Here is a 12,685-nt window from a genome sequence, read left to right on the forward strand (position 1 = left end):
TTTTTTTCTTATAATAGACATTTCAAAGAATATTTTCGTAAAAAAATAATTCATTTATGTATTTTCATTTTGTTTAAAATTAATTTTAACCTTAGCGTTCCGTTATGCCCCGGGTTCCCCTAACGTGAATGTTACGGAAAGAGAGGAACCGATTTGGCTAAAACTTTACAAATTTGTATATTTTGGTGCATCAAATAGGAGCATGAGAGTAAAAATCGTTACTCTGATTTAGGAAAAAAAATTGTGTGTTATATATGTTAAAATATGATAGTTGCAGGGTTCAGAAATTTGTCATACTGACACGTAGCGTGGCACAAGAGTGTAGAACAGCTGTTATATTTTAACACGTGACTTTTTCCTGCTTTAGTGCGACGATTGTAACTTTCGCACAAGTATTTTGCACACTAAAATTTACAAACTTACAAAGTTTTATTCAAATGAACCCAACGAAATCAGTGAAGAAGCCCTCTCTCCTTCAGTATTATCAAAGCTCGGTTAATCGGTGATGGTCGAATCCAATATTCATACTAATTTTTACTTTTGTAAAAATCGATACGAGTCACAACCGAAACTCCATCACTACGGGCTGCCATTCGAGGGCTATGTATTATACATACGCTTACTACTCAACAAATATGTCAAGAGGAATGATATTTCACTTACTTTGGAAACTCTGATTTATTTGGGGTATACAGTAACATTTCAATAAACTTTTCTCCACTCACCTCACTTATATTTCACATACATCCATTTCCGCCATCTCGATGTTACTAAGGTTGCGTTCGGAAATACCATGCGAGTGTCCCAGAGCGTATCATTTTATCTTTGTTTAACATTCGGTAAACAACAAGGATTCGCTGGAACACTCGGCTGATGTTTTCGAACGCAGCCTAACGAGCAGAATTCCTAGGCGGCAGACACGAACGCGGAAACAAGTGAGCTTTGGATATACGTTGAGCTTTCAAGTATGTAGTTCTTATTTCAGGAATAAATGGCTTTTGAATTATGTCGTCGCGCTTGTTATAACCGCATAATGGTTTTAGAAACAAGCACACCGTATTAAGGATAAAATGTATTCCATACGAATACATTTATTATTAATGTAAATAAACATTTCTAGCTGAAGAGAGCATTCTATGCTCAAATGAATGCAAATAGCATTTAAGAATAAAAATATGCGTGATTTAAGGATTCATTTTTTGTGTCAAAGTATTCTGCTCCACTCGTTCAGTCATTGTGAAATCGCCCAGACAGCACACCATGTCTAAAAGACAGCTTTAAGACGTCTTTAAGTCTAAAAGACGTCTTAAAGACGTCTTTATGATGTCTTTTAGATATGTGTGCTGTCTGGGCGGAGTTTTCGACGCTCACACCGAAAATTGTTGGAATATTCATAACATCCGTAGTTAAAGGGCTGGCCAGTCACAGTCGTTCCATTCATCTGAGTAATAGTTGTAATTGGCCAGTTTTATAGCATAGTCCACGACTACGTGACGTGTAAACGTAGTCGTGGACTATGCTATAAAACTGGCCAATTACAACTATTACTCAGATGAATGGAACGACTGTGACTGGCCAGCCCTTTAACTACGGATGTTATTAAACCCGATTAGGGTGCCGTATAAACATAGTCTATGTAATGCCTGTTTCATCACGTAGTTCGGGTATTGTTTGTAATTGCTGTGTTGTATCCTGATTCAAATAATGGCTGAGCAAGTGGTTGAGTGGTTAGAAAAAGAAGATTGAAGCCATTTGAAGGACATATTTATGAGCAAGTATTTAAAATATAAAATAGAATAGCTCATGAATCGTGTTAAACTTCCCGACAGAGTCTCTCATTAGTTTCCGATTACAAAAAATAAGGAGGGCAAGCATCAGCCAGTAATTAAACAAGTAGCTACAGCTGTAATTTGTCGAAAATATCTATTTAGCTGTGCTGTATTTATCTGTGCTGTAATAAATAGTAAATGCTTATTTGTGGAACTGTTTTTGTTACGATTAATAATCCCAAATATTAAATAATATACAATAGGAAAATGTATCATTTAGTGTATATTCTTATAATATTAGGAATGACTAATAAAAATGTCCAATAAGAATGTCCTGTTTAGAAGAGTCCTCTCTTAGATCAAGACAATTCTTTCAGCGCTTATTTTAGAGTAAAATATTATAAAGGTAAGTAAAATTATAAAGTAAAATTATAGAGTAATATAATTATAGAGTAAAAATATAAAGGTAAAAAAATATTCTTAAGATGAGAATATAATTTGTTCGGTGTACACAGCTGGGTACTGCGTACCGTTGCCGACTGAATTGTTGGGTCATGTCGCTTGGTGTGGGTCTCTGGTCGTCTCTAAATACTAAACATCTTGTTTCCAGAATAGTCGGATAGTTTAGGAATAGACGTCATACATTCATTCCAAAGGTGTATTTAAATTCATTCAACACGAATGAATGCTTGATAAATTGAGCCCAAGTTGTGTCAAAAGGGAAGACCCTCGATTTTACGGAAATCGTGCGTTAACCGAACGATAAATTTTTTATTTTTAACTTTACTCCCAAAGGTCAACCCTAAATACCCGTTTTCCCAGAAGGATGCCCAAGGACGAAGATATACGCAGCGGCCGGAGACTTTTGGAACAACAATACTTGGGGGAGTTTAGAAAGTTAATGGTAAACGTCCTAAGAATGTCGGAAGCGGCTCTTCAAAGGCGGAGGGCGTGAATTGCTTGACAACCGTGAAACGCCAAAAGTGTGTTTCTCGTCCCCTGCGAATGATCGCGAGGGATAGTATTAGAGGTGGATAGAGCTTCAAGCGAGGAGTCAGAAAGATCGTTCCGTGAGATTGAATCCGCGCGGAACGGCGGGCGGGTAGCGTTCCTCGGAGGAAACCGGCCTCGCGTGCCGCGGCCGATAACGATAAGTCCGTGGCTTAGCTTAAGGAAAATAAAGATAAATGGCGGTATTTCGTGAGGGACAAATTGAAAACGGGCGAGCGGGGGGGGGGGAGGGGGAGGGCGGTCTCGACGGCATGGGCGCGCCATATATATCGGTATTAGTGCTTAGCGCATCGCCAATAAACCGATCGCCCTCCTTCCCCCTCGACGGGCCTTCGAGGATTTCTCCTGCTTAATTGCAACAGGCACGGCTCTCAATCAGTGAAGAAACAGAGCCGGGAGACTGCCAGTAGCCCGGCGGATTGGCTGGATAGACTCGCGGCGGGCGATTATGGCAAGCGGGTTACGACGGTGTCGCTATTCTAGTAAATCAGAAATACTTATTAGTATGCGAGATACGTATTACTGAGATTATTCGCAATATATATACATATATATATATGTATATGACACAGATACGTGTTATTAATTTAAATTACTCGTGCTGGAAAATACGAATAAAATATCGCGGCAAATTTATTACTCCGATACATTTGACGTTATGACAAAAATTGATATTGTTAAACGTAAAATAATATCTTTCTTTAAACACGTTAAGTACGTTTTATATCCTACAGAAGGGATTACAAAATAATTACTTAAATATTTTAATGTAACGAGCCACTACGTAATTTAAATTACTTGATATAGAATGAACATGAAGAAAATATCGTGTAAATCTGTTATCTTTGAATATACGGACACGATAACGGAAATTATAGCGTTTTCACTGAAAAACTTTACGTACGTTTTATATTTCGGAGAAGAATTATTAAAATTATCCCGCATATTTTAATGTACAATTAATGACACTAACTAAAGCGAGAAAAAATTCTGCAACTAAAATTCTGCAATCCTGCAAGTGTGGTTACTTTTACGTAAGTATACTTATTATAAAATAGTGTAGAAAATTACAGTATAGTAATTTTTTACAAAGTCAAAATTTAACTGGTACATAAACATGGCTTGTACAATGTAAATTCTGTATACGTTCTTAGCACAGTTTACATTATTTCCGTAATTTCGCAAAGTTGATATTTCATTTAAAATAAATGAGTAAAATATCATACACATAATGGATTATCAATTTTCAATTAATACATGTATATATTATTTTCTAGCCTCACGACGAAACGTTGTAAAAAGAAGTGTATTTTCTGCGTAATTTATATTTCTTCTCTAAAATGTATAAAGCAAGCATTTCATCTTTCATGCACTTCCAGCGTAGCCCCGTATTTTTCAGAATGGTGAAAATCGCATTGAGAGGCAATCCTTTCTCTCTTTGTCTCCTCTTCCTTCCTCTTTAACTCTCCATCTCCGTTTATTATATACTTTTATTATATATTCTTTCTGAACAGTATATGATATATCTGATAACATCCGCGTATGATCAGTAGACTTTTATCGGCAAATATAAAGGCTCGATCGTCTCGCTCCTGGGAAATAGAGTGCGAGATATAACTGAATGGCTAATTGGTGCGTGATGATTAGCGTTTTAGCCGGCTCTCCGGTATTCCTCTAATGCATTACACGGATATCGGATGGTTGCCATTGCTCGCCGTCAGCTCTCTCGCTCTCTCGCTATCCCTCTCTTACACAGGCGAGAGGGACGCGCGTGACACAATTCTGGAATTAAAAGTCGCACACGTGATAATAGGACTCCGCGATGTAAAATCAAGTGAATCACTTGCGAATTAACAGAATCCTCTCGACTCGATAAGTTTAATCGGTAACGCGCGGCTATTTAATCCGCGCCTCTGTATCCGCGCGCAGCGACAATTTTTCCGCCGCGTCGCCGTGTAATCGGATTTTCTTCGGCTTGCGACCTTAATTAAAACTTTTGCCGTAACGTATGAAATTTCGCATTAAAGTCATTAGAGTTGATCGGGCAATTACGCGAAGCTGTCAACGGGCGCGCGAACGCTGGAGCACGCTCGCCCCGGCGCGGCGCGGCGCGGCGACAGGCAGGTCACGCGTAATATTTTCGGCGCGAAATGGCGCGCCGTTAATCCCCTTCTCGCGATTCTCGCGCGCGCGATCTCATTGCAGGCGATTAAAGCGTAACAAGCACACGTGATTTTATTGAGCGCTCCTAATGAAGTGCGGAAACAATTAATGACGCATCATCGCTTCCATCATATTAATAGCAGTTGTGCGACGCAAAATCCGGTCTTCTCGCGGCACCCAAGCGATTTCGCCGACCGTGAAATGCGAGGCTGCGTCCCGATATCTCGGACTTGGTTGTGTAAAAAAATATTGAAGCGTACTGTCTTTCGAAAAAAAAAAACGGACGAGAAAAGTTCCGAATCTCTCGAATCGGTTTACGAATTTAAAAGTTGCCGGCTTTTTTTTTCACAGAGAACGCCGGAAACAATTACTTGTGCGTTATTTCTTAAATCTCATTTTCTTAGATCTGATTATCTTGGAGACGCCGGGAGAACTTCTTAAATTAAAAATCTGATTTATATTTCCGTCGCGTTTAGATGATACTTGAAACGTTGCTTGATCGCGCAAGAAAGAGGATGCAATCGAGTAAATTTTCTCGACTTAACAGGAAAGCTGTCGAGTTTCTTTTCCACGGAGACGTGCCGGAGTTTAAAGTTTTTAATTTGACCTGAAGGCTGTATTAAAAAAAAAGTTTAAAGCGTTATTACTACTACGCTCCCTTCAGAATCCGATCATAGCGTTTGTGCGGCGCACGTGCGCGCGCACCCTTTTTAATTTTCCAAATTGAAAATCTTGCTTATCTCAGCCGTGTCGAACGACGATATGCCGCTTGATTGCGTAGGAAGGTAAATGCAATCGGGTAAATATCCCGCCGTTCAGTAAGAAAGGTCTCGAGTTTTCTCCCTAAAAAACGACGGAGAGGAGAGCTTCGGGGAGCCTTTAAATCGAAAAGATTTCGCGAGATCTAAAAATCTTTCGGCGAAACGATACATTATTGCCGGGACGTTTTATAAAAAGGGATCTCGTCGTTCCAACTGCGTCGTGTTAATTCCTCAAATTATCTTCCGTATTTCAGTCGCGTTGCCACCGGGACACTCGGCTTACTCGATCGCGCAAAAAAGAGGCTGCAATCGAGTAAATATCCTCCGGCTTAACCGGAAAACTAGCGGGTGTCACGAGCAGCGCACTTACGTTCGCCATCCTGGAGGTAAGTTATGTAATTACCCGGCTCGCTTTCGCGCCCCCCACCCCTCTCTCTCTCTCTCTCTCTCTCTCTTACCCTCTCCGTCGAGAGCAGCTCGCCCTCTCACCCAGTTTTCATGCGGAGCATTAACAGCTCCGAGATCGAAATTTGTGCAGGTCTCAACCGCAATTCACGTGATCGTACATTGCCGAACGCGAGTTTATCGCGGAAGCGCGTCAACCGCGTTTTAGCGAGCGTCGCTCAAGTAGCGATCGAGAGCGAATGACATGAACTCGTCGAACGAGCTCGACCGGCCGGCGCGGCGATAATTATACGACGGGCTCTTAACTTTGAAACGTGTTAATTCGAGTCGCCGGGATTATTAATTTCGGCCATGGCGAATGACACGAACGTATCCATACAATACACGGGCGAATACTTTAATCCAATTCGAGCCTACTCGTATTATTAGGATTCGAGTAACAATATCCATTCGACTTCCAAAACCGAATTAATCGTCTCCATAGACGGGACTAGGAGACAAAGCGCAAAATGAGCGATAAGCTCGTTGATCGAAATTGATATTCAAGAAAGCGGACATTCGGCGTTTTTTGTCCGCATGGAATATTAAATATTACGCCGTTGTATGTATTGTCGTATTAATGTCCCTTGAAACGCAATCATCCCCTATAATTGTTACAATTAGCAATGAACCGCGTGATTAATTAACTCTCGAGTTTAACGACTCATAAGCGTATCGAGGTGACCGTTTAAGTAGATATTTCATATGATTTATTCGTTTAAAGTACTTAGGAATCGAAACGATAATGGTGAATCGGAATTATAAATTATCGTTTTATCGCGATACTTACGGGCGATAATTATTCCTTTAACGATGCATGTAATATATCCCGTTCTGCGCTTTAAATTTCACTGCTGGTTTGAGTGTAATCTGCTTATCACTTTTGAATTAAATCGCCAGATCGATTTCACGCTGTATATCAACCGTTTTTCAATAATATATTTCAACGTATTTATGCGTAAATGTATTGTGTGCTAAATTTCGATTAATTTTTTCGATCAATCGTATCTTAATTATTAATTAATTCATTAGCGAAATGTCGCTGTTGTGGAGCGAAATCGACTCCAAGTTGAACAGCGTCGCGGCGCGTTTAATTAGTGAGCTGCTGCTATAATTAATCTCGCATTTTAATATTTATCAATTTTGCAGTATAATTTCGGCGTTAATATGTCGGTAATTTATTAAAAAGGAACATTTCAATAAATTTATTTGATCAATATAACCCATCGGGCAAACAGTCGGCAAAGCGACGACCGCATTCTCGTTATTCTGTGTGCTCTAGTTATTATTTTATATTCCGCGGGTATTTATCTCTAGTTTTAACTCGTATATTTAGTGTGCACGATGATGTAGTATTACAATGCGCGAAATAGTAATTATTTTGGAACGCGAGTTCGTACTACTTGTGCAATATGCGAAAAGTTCGTTAGAAAAATTATTTCCTCAAGAGTATTCGTATTTTGAGACCTCTCGCAAGTACTTCAATTCGACCGCTTCTTCCAGCGAACTTGGTCTTGGCTCTTTTCCATTTACAAAATCAAACAAACATCTCATTTTCTAGCTCCGAGGAAATGCAATGCTCACAAAAATTGCCGTAACTGCGACATCGTATTTATTTATACGTTTCGCCGTATTAGTTTACATCACGGTTTACATCTCGCGGGCTCAAATTTATAGTTTAGACGCATCCCTTTAGAGCCAATCATACATAATTTCAAAGTTAAGTTCGCGTACGTACCCTACGTAAAAGTTTCTCGCAGTTGAGTAAATTTATTGGGAGTCGTTTTCAGAGAAGGGAACTCTCAACTCTCAGTTACCTCTTACACATTTATCATACGCTACACCGTAATGATTCACTGGATGGAATAAGAGATTTGGAAGAGCGGGGCAGATGAAACAAACGAAACGTATAATCCTCGTTATAAAAATATTCGGAGAGTACATAAATTCCGGCCTCAGCGTGCATCGTATTTGTCATTCGGCCGATTCGAGCCAGTGTTTCTCAAACTTTGCAAGAGCAGTGTCTACTCCTTGCTCTAAACGTCGTAATGTAATTGCATCGATTTAATAGTTGATTAAACTCGACTGCAAATGTAACAACGATCGATACACACATCACTGTGATAAAATCGAAAGTTACCGCAAATATTGTTTCTATAACCGCACCGAAAAAAATTGTATTCTTTGCATATTTCCTTCTTAACATTATGTCTCTTGGAATATCTTCTTATATTAGGAATATACGAGGCCTATCCCAAAAGTATTCGACTTCTGCGTATAGCTTTGTTCTTGGGCATCCTGTCCCTGATAGCACAACAAGTTTCAGTTATGTTGCAGTTATGTCGCAAAGACGTTTCAGTGTCTCAATTGCCTATTATCACAATATCTCTGAAACCATCTTTTCTTTAATATTACAATTGTGATATCACTGCAATCATCTTGATTGAAACATTTGAAATGTTCCTCAGTCACTATTCAGATCGGCGCCAGTGATGCCAGAATGTAGACACATCCGCTGCGAAAATTGGAAATGTGTGTAAAGACAAGGTTGGGAACGTTACCTTAAAAAACTAACGCGTTACCGTTACCGTTACTTTTTGTAAAAAGTAACTCGTTACCGTTACTCGTTACTGATTTTAAAAAGTAACGCGTTACCGTTACCGTTACTTAGAAAGTAACGATTCGTTACCTTTTTCGTTACTTTGTTGAAATGCTAAAGTAAGATGTTAATTGTAAAATTACATTATTATTATTATTTAATAATCAATATTAAAACTTAAAACTTTAAACTAGTTTCTATATAGCAAGTCATCGAGCATATACAGGAGCTCGATTCTTGAATTTGTACGAAGGAGAAACATATGCGACAATTCTGCTCTTACAGAAAAGTTGCAAGTTGATTCTTTTGACCAATCGACTTTCAACTTTTCTGTCAGAGCAGAATTTTCGTATACGTTTCTTCTTCGAATGAATTCAAGAATCGGGCCCCAGAATCAAGACATCGATAAATGTTTACAGCGCATTCTCATGTGACATTGACTTCCAGCGCCCAATATCGGAATATTTTTGTCCAATCAAGAATAGTGCGCGCGACCAGCTCACGATCTATTGAACAGATATAAAAGATAATAGGGAATTAAAGTAACGATAAAAGTAACGGCTGAATTCGTTACCGTTACTGTAAAAATGTAACGACGTTACCGTTACCGTTACAGACATAAAAAAGTAACGATCGTTACCGAAAAAAAGTAACGAAAATGGTAACGGCGTTACAAGTAACGCGTTACTTCCCAACCCTGTGTAAAGATACGCGCCAAAGGAGTCACATACACTAACCGGCATTAATGTCATTCCAGCCTAAGTTGGCTACGTTTTAGAACACATTCGAAACCGTGCAACTGTTAGTGCTTGCGGCTGTGCCAGTCATGCTGCACTAACAGTTGCACGATTTCGAATGTTTTCCAAAACGCAGCCAACTTAGGCTATTAATGCATTAATGACACGGACTACGTGACCTCTCTTTGCGTGCGTATCTCTACACACACTTTTCGCGTTGGCCGTATTCACGTTCTGACGTCGTAGGGAACAGCAAGATATTTTTTGTTTCCTTCTATCATAGAAATTAGTGACCAGATTTCCTACGTACCGCAGTCCGTATAATTTTCCCACAACCGCCTATCCTAAAATTACCGGGTTCAGCAGGAATTCCACTGACTTAGCATCTTCTGATAAGAATATTCTGTTTAGAAAATTTCTCTCTTAAATCAAGACAATCCTTTCAGCGCTTACTTGAGAGTAAAATATTACAAACTGAAATATTCTTAAAATGAGAATACAATTTTTTCGATGCACGTGACCGCGAATAAAATAAATTGTGCCATCAGGGCACCGTGTCCTTCGTATCGGAATTCCGCGAGACGCGCGCGTCCAAGTCGACCGATTGAGGCGAGCTTAATCGACGCGGATACAATGGACTTATTCTCGCGTAACCCAATTTGAGAAGCACTGAATTAGATGACCGCGAGTAGCTGCCGCGCATAGTTTCGGGCTGCCGAACGCACTCTCGCCCCGATAAGGGGATGCAGATTTGCGGGGGCCGGGGGGTCGCCGCGCGATTCTGGTCGGACGGTGACAGCCGGGGCGTAGGAGTGTCGGGACGTGAATGGAATTGCGAGCGGATCGGCCGCATATTCCCGCCGTTTACATTTATATTCCGCGCAGCCCGTGCGGCGGCCGTGCGGTCGATCCGTCGTAAGCCGACCGCGGAGTGTATTTGCGAAGGTTCTTCCGTACCCCCTCCCCCCCCCCCGTTCCTCCCGCCGACCCCTTCGCCCGCCGCCGAATGCTCCTGTGTCTTGTCGCGATTCGACCGCGCCGACAAAACCGTCCCGCCTGACGCGGCTCGGATCGCTTTAACCCCTTCGGATCCATTTTTCATACTCCCCCCATTTCGCTGTCTCTATTGACTGACGCGGTCCGGATTTCGCCAGATCAAACGGCAGCGGGGGTGTTAGGGCGGCGAACGGGGCGGAGGGTGGGCGGGCAGGAGAGGATATCGGTTGCCCTTTGAAACAAAATTTGCTTCCGGACAAAGTTAGAATTTTTAGCGCGAGTCTATACCCGTATTAAAGCTGGCCTTTCGATCCTTTGATTCCCTTTGGCCGCGATAGGGTTTGTTATCAATCGCTTTTCGCGTGATGAAAGGGACTGTCAAGAAAGTGTGTGTGTGCGCGCGCGCGTGTGTACTTTTTCGGGATATAACGAATTTGCCAGACTGGTCAATTTATATTAGAATCCATACGCTGGCGCGTCTCTTTTCACCGCAGTAAATTTCAATAGTGGATTCTCTGATAGATTGGACGAATTTGTAGTCTCGATTTAATGAGAATCCCGCAGTGTAGATCGTTAGCCGCTGCAGCTTTCTAATTTTCGAGCGTAAAGTACGTCGTGAATTGCTCGCGCGCGACCGAGTTCGCGGACTGATTGAAAAACGTAATATGAAAAGTTAATGCCTTAATGGTGCGCGAGCGCGCATGTATTAACAATTAGGTAAATGTCAATGACGTTCAATTAATCACCTTGCTAGATGGGCGCATGATCGTCCGCTATTAAAGCGCGGCCGATTGTATTCGCACGATATGCAGTTTCCTATAAACCGGGATATGAATGCTAGACGGGGCGCAGGAGGAGGAGGGGGGGGGGGGAACAACGCGTGCGTGTGCAATAACGGTATGCAAAACCGGCTGGTTTTAGCGCAGCTTATCATGAACGAGTGCTGTATTTGTATACCGGCGATCAAAATTCGCTTATCGTTGCGTTCATGCGAATTCGCGTGAAATACAACGGCGAGAGAGAGAGAGTATCGATCATCGGCCAGAGGTCGGACCCGAGTGCGTTCTTCACTTACGTACCGTGACCATTCGCTTCTTACACCGCCATTAGCCCGAGAACGAGACGTTAATTAGAAAAGTGTCGGGCGTAACGGCGAAGAAAAATGCTCGCGACTAGGAATTCAAAGGCCATCCCGTGCCCCTTTAACTTCCTGACGGAGGTAAAGGCGCGTACGACGTGCCTTTAATTAAGCAATTTCGCAACGTCGAATGTTAATGTCTCTATCATTTAGGGCGGATGGACGAGCTAGGTTTCACCGGACGTATAAAACGGGCGTGACAGCAATTCGTGTAAAATAAAATGCGAAGCGCGAGGAGGAGTTCGGACGTCCACGGGCCAATTACGAATAATTCGATGTCATCGATAATTACGCGGCTCGCACTATAATTTTTGTTTCAATAACCGATCAAGAATCGTACGAGCTGCGGCAAACCATGCGTGTATATTGTCGAAATTCAACGTCAATTTGAATGCAACTAATTATTACGGATCATTAAACAGATATTACGGATTATATCATATGGTCCGTTTACCATTCATCTTTTTTATTAATAATAAAAGTGGACTTGATCGTTTACACGAATACTATTGAGTGATAGAGATACGTTTTATACGATCGGGCTGAATCTTTGTGTTTGCAATACTATTTTTGAGTGTATATTTTTTCCAGCTCGGCAAACTCATGCGCGTCGTTGTGTGGTGTTGGAACACAGCCCGAAATAGTTTATTGCGAAAGGTATCTCCCCGGCTTACAGGGTTCGAATCTATAGCGGATCTCACTACAATTCTTACATGCTTTGACGGTCGAATTGATAAAGATCGTCCCGGATGGAAGGAAGGTCCAGATGCAAACTCTGGTTGGAATGATATCTTTCGCAATATTTAAACCATGGTGTAAAGATACAAGGGCTGCGTTCGGGGAGACGCTATTTAGCGTTAAGAGCGTACTCTGTCCTTGTTCAACTTTCGCAAGTAACAAGGACAGAGCACACTCATACACGCCACACTGCTCTTTTTGTCTTCCTCTAGACTTGGGTTTCTGGACTTGCGTTTATTACAAGTGATCTTTTTTTCTAGGCTATTAATCACAATTCTAATTGGACGATATTGTTCTTATATGTTGTCCCTAGAGTGTGCTGGTCTCAT

At 41.3% G+C, this 12,685-nt stretch overlaps 1 protein-coding gene across 1 annotated transcript in view; it reads right to left on the minus strand.

Annotated features, from left to right (window-relative positions):
• LOC105559329 (protein NRDE2 homolog) overlaps positions 1–12,685 on the minus strand; it is a 155,210-nt gene that overhangs the window by 65,137 nt on the left and 77,388 nt on the right. The gene's annotated exons all lie outside the window — the stretch shown is intronic.

The sequence above is a fragment of the Vollenhovia emeryi genome, unplaced genomic scaffold, assembly GCF_000949405.1.
Source record: "Vollenhovia emeryi isolate VEMERY1.0 unplaced genomic scaffold, V.emery_V1.0 DF939281.1, whole genome shotgun sequence".
NCBI classification, from domain to species: Eukaryota; Metazoa; Arthropoda; class Insecta; order Hymenoptera; family Formicidae; genus Vollenhovia; species Vollenhovia emeryi.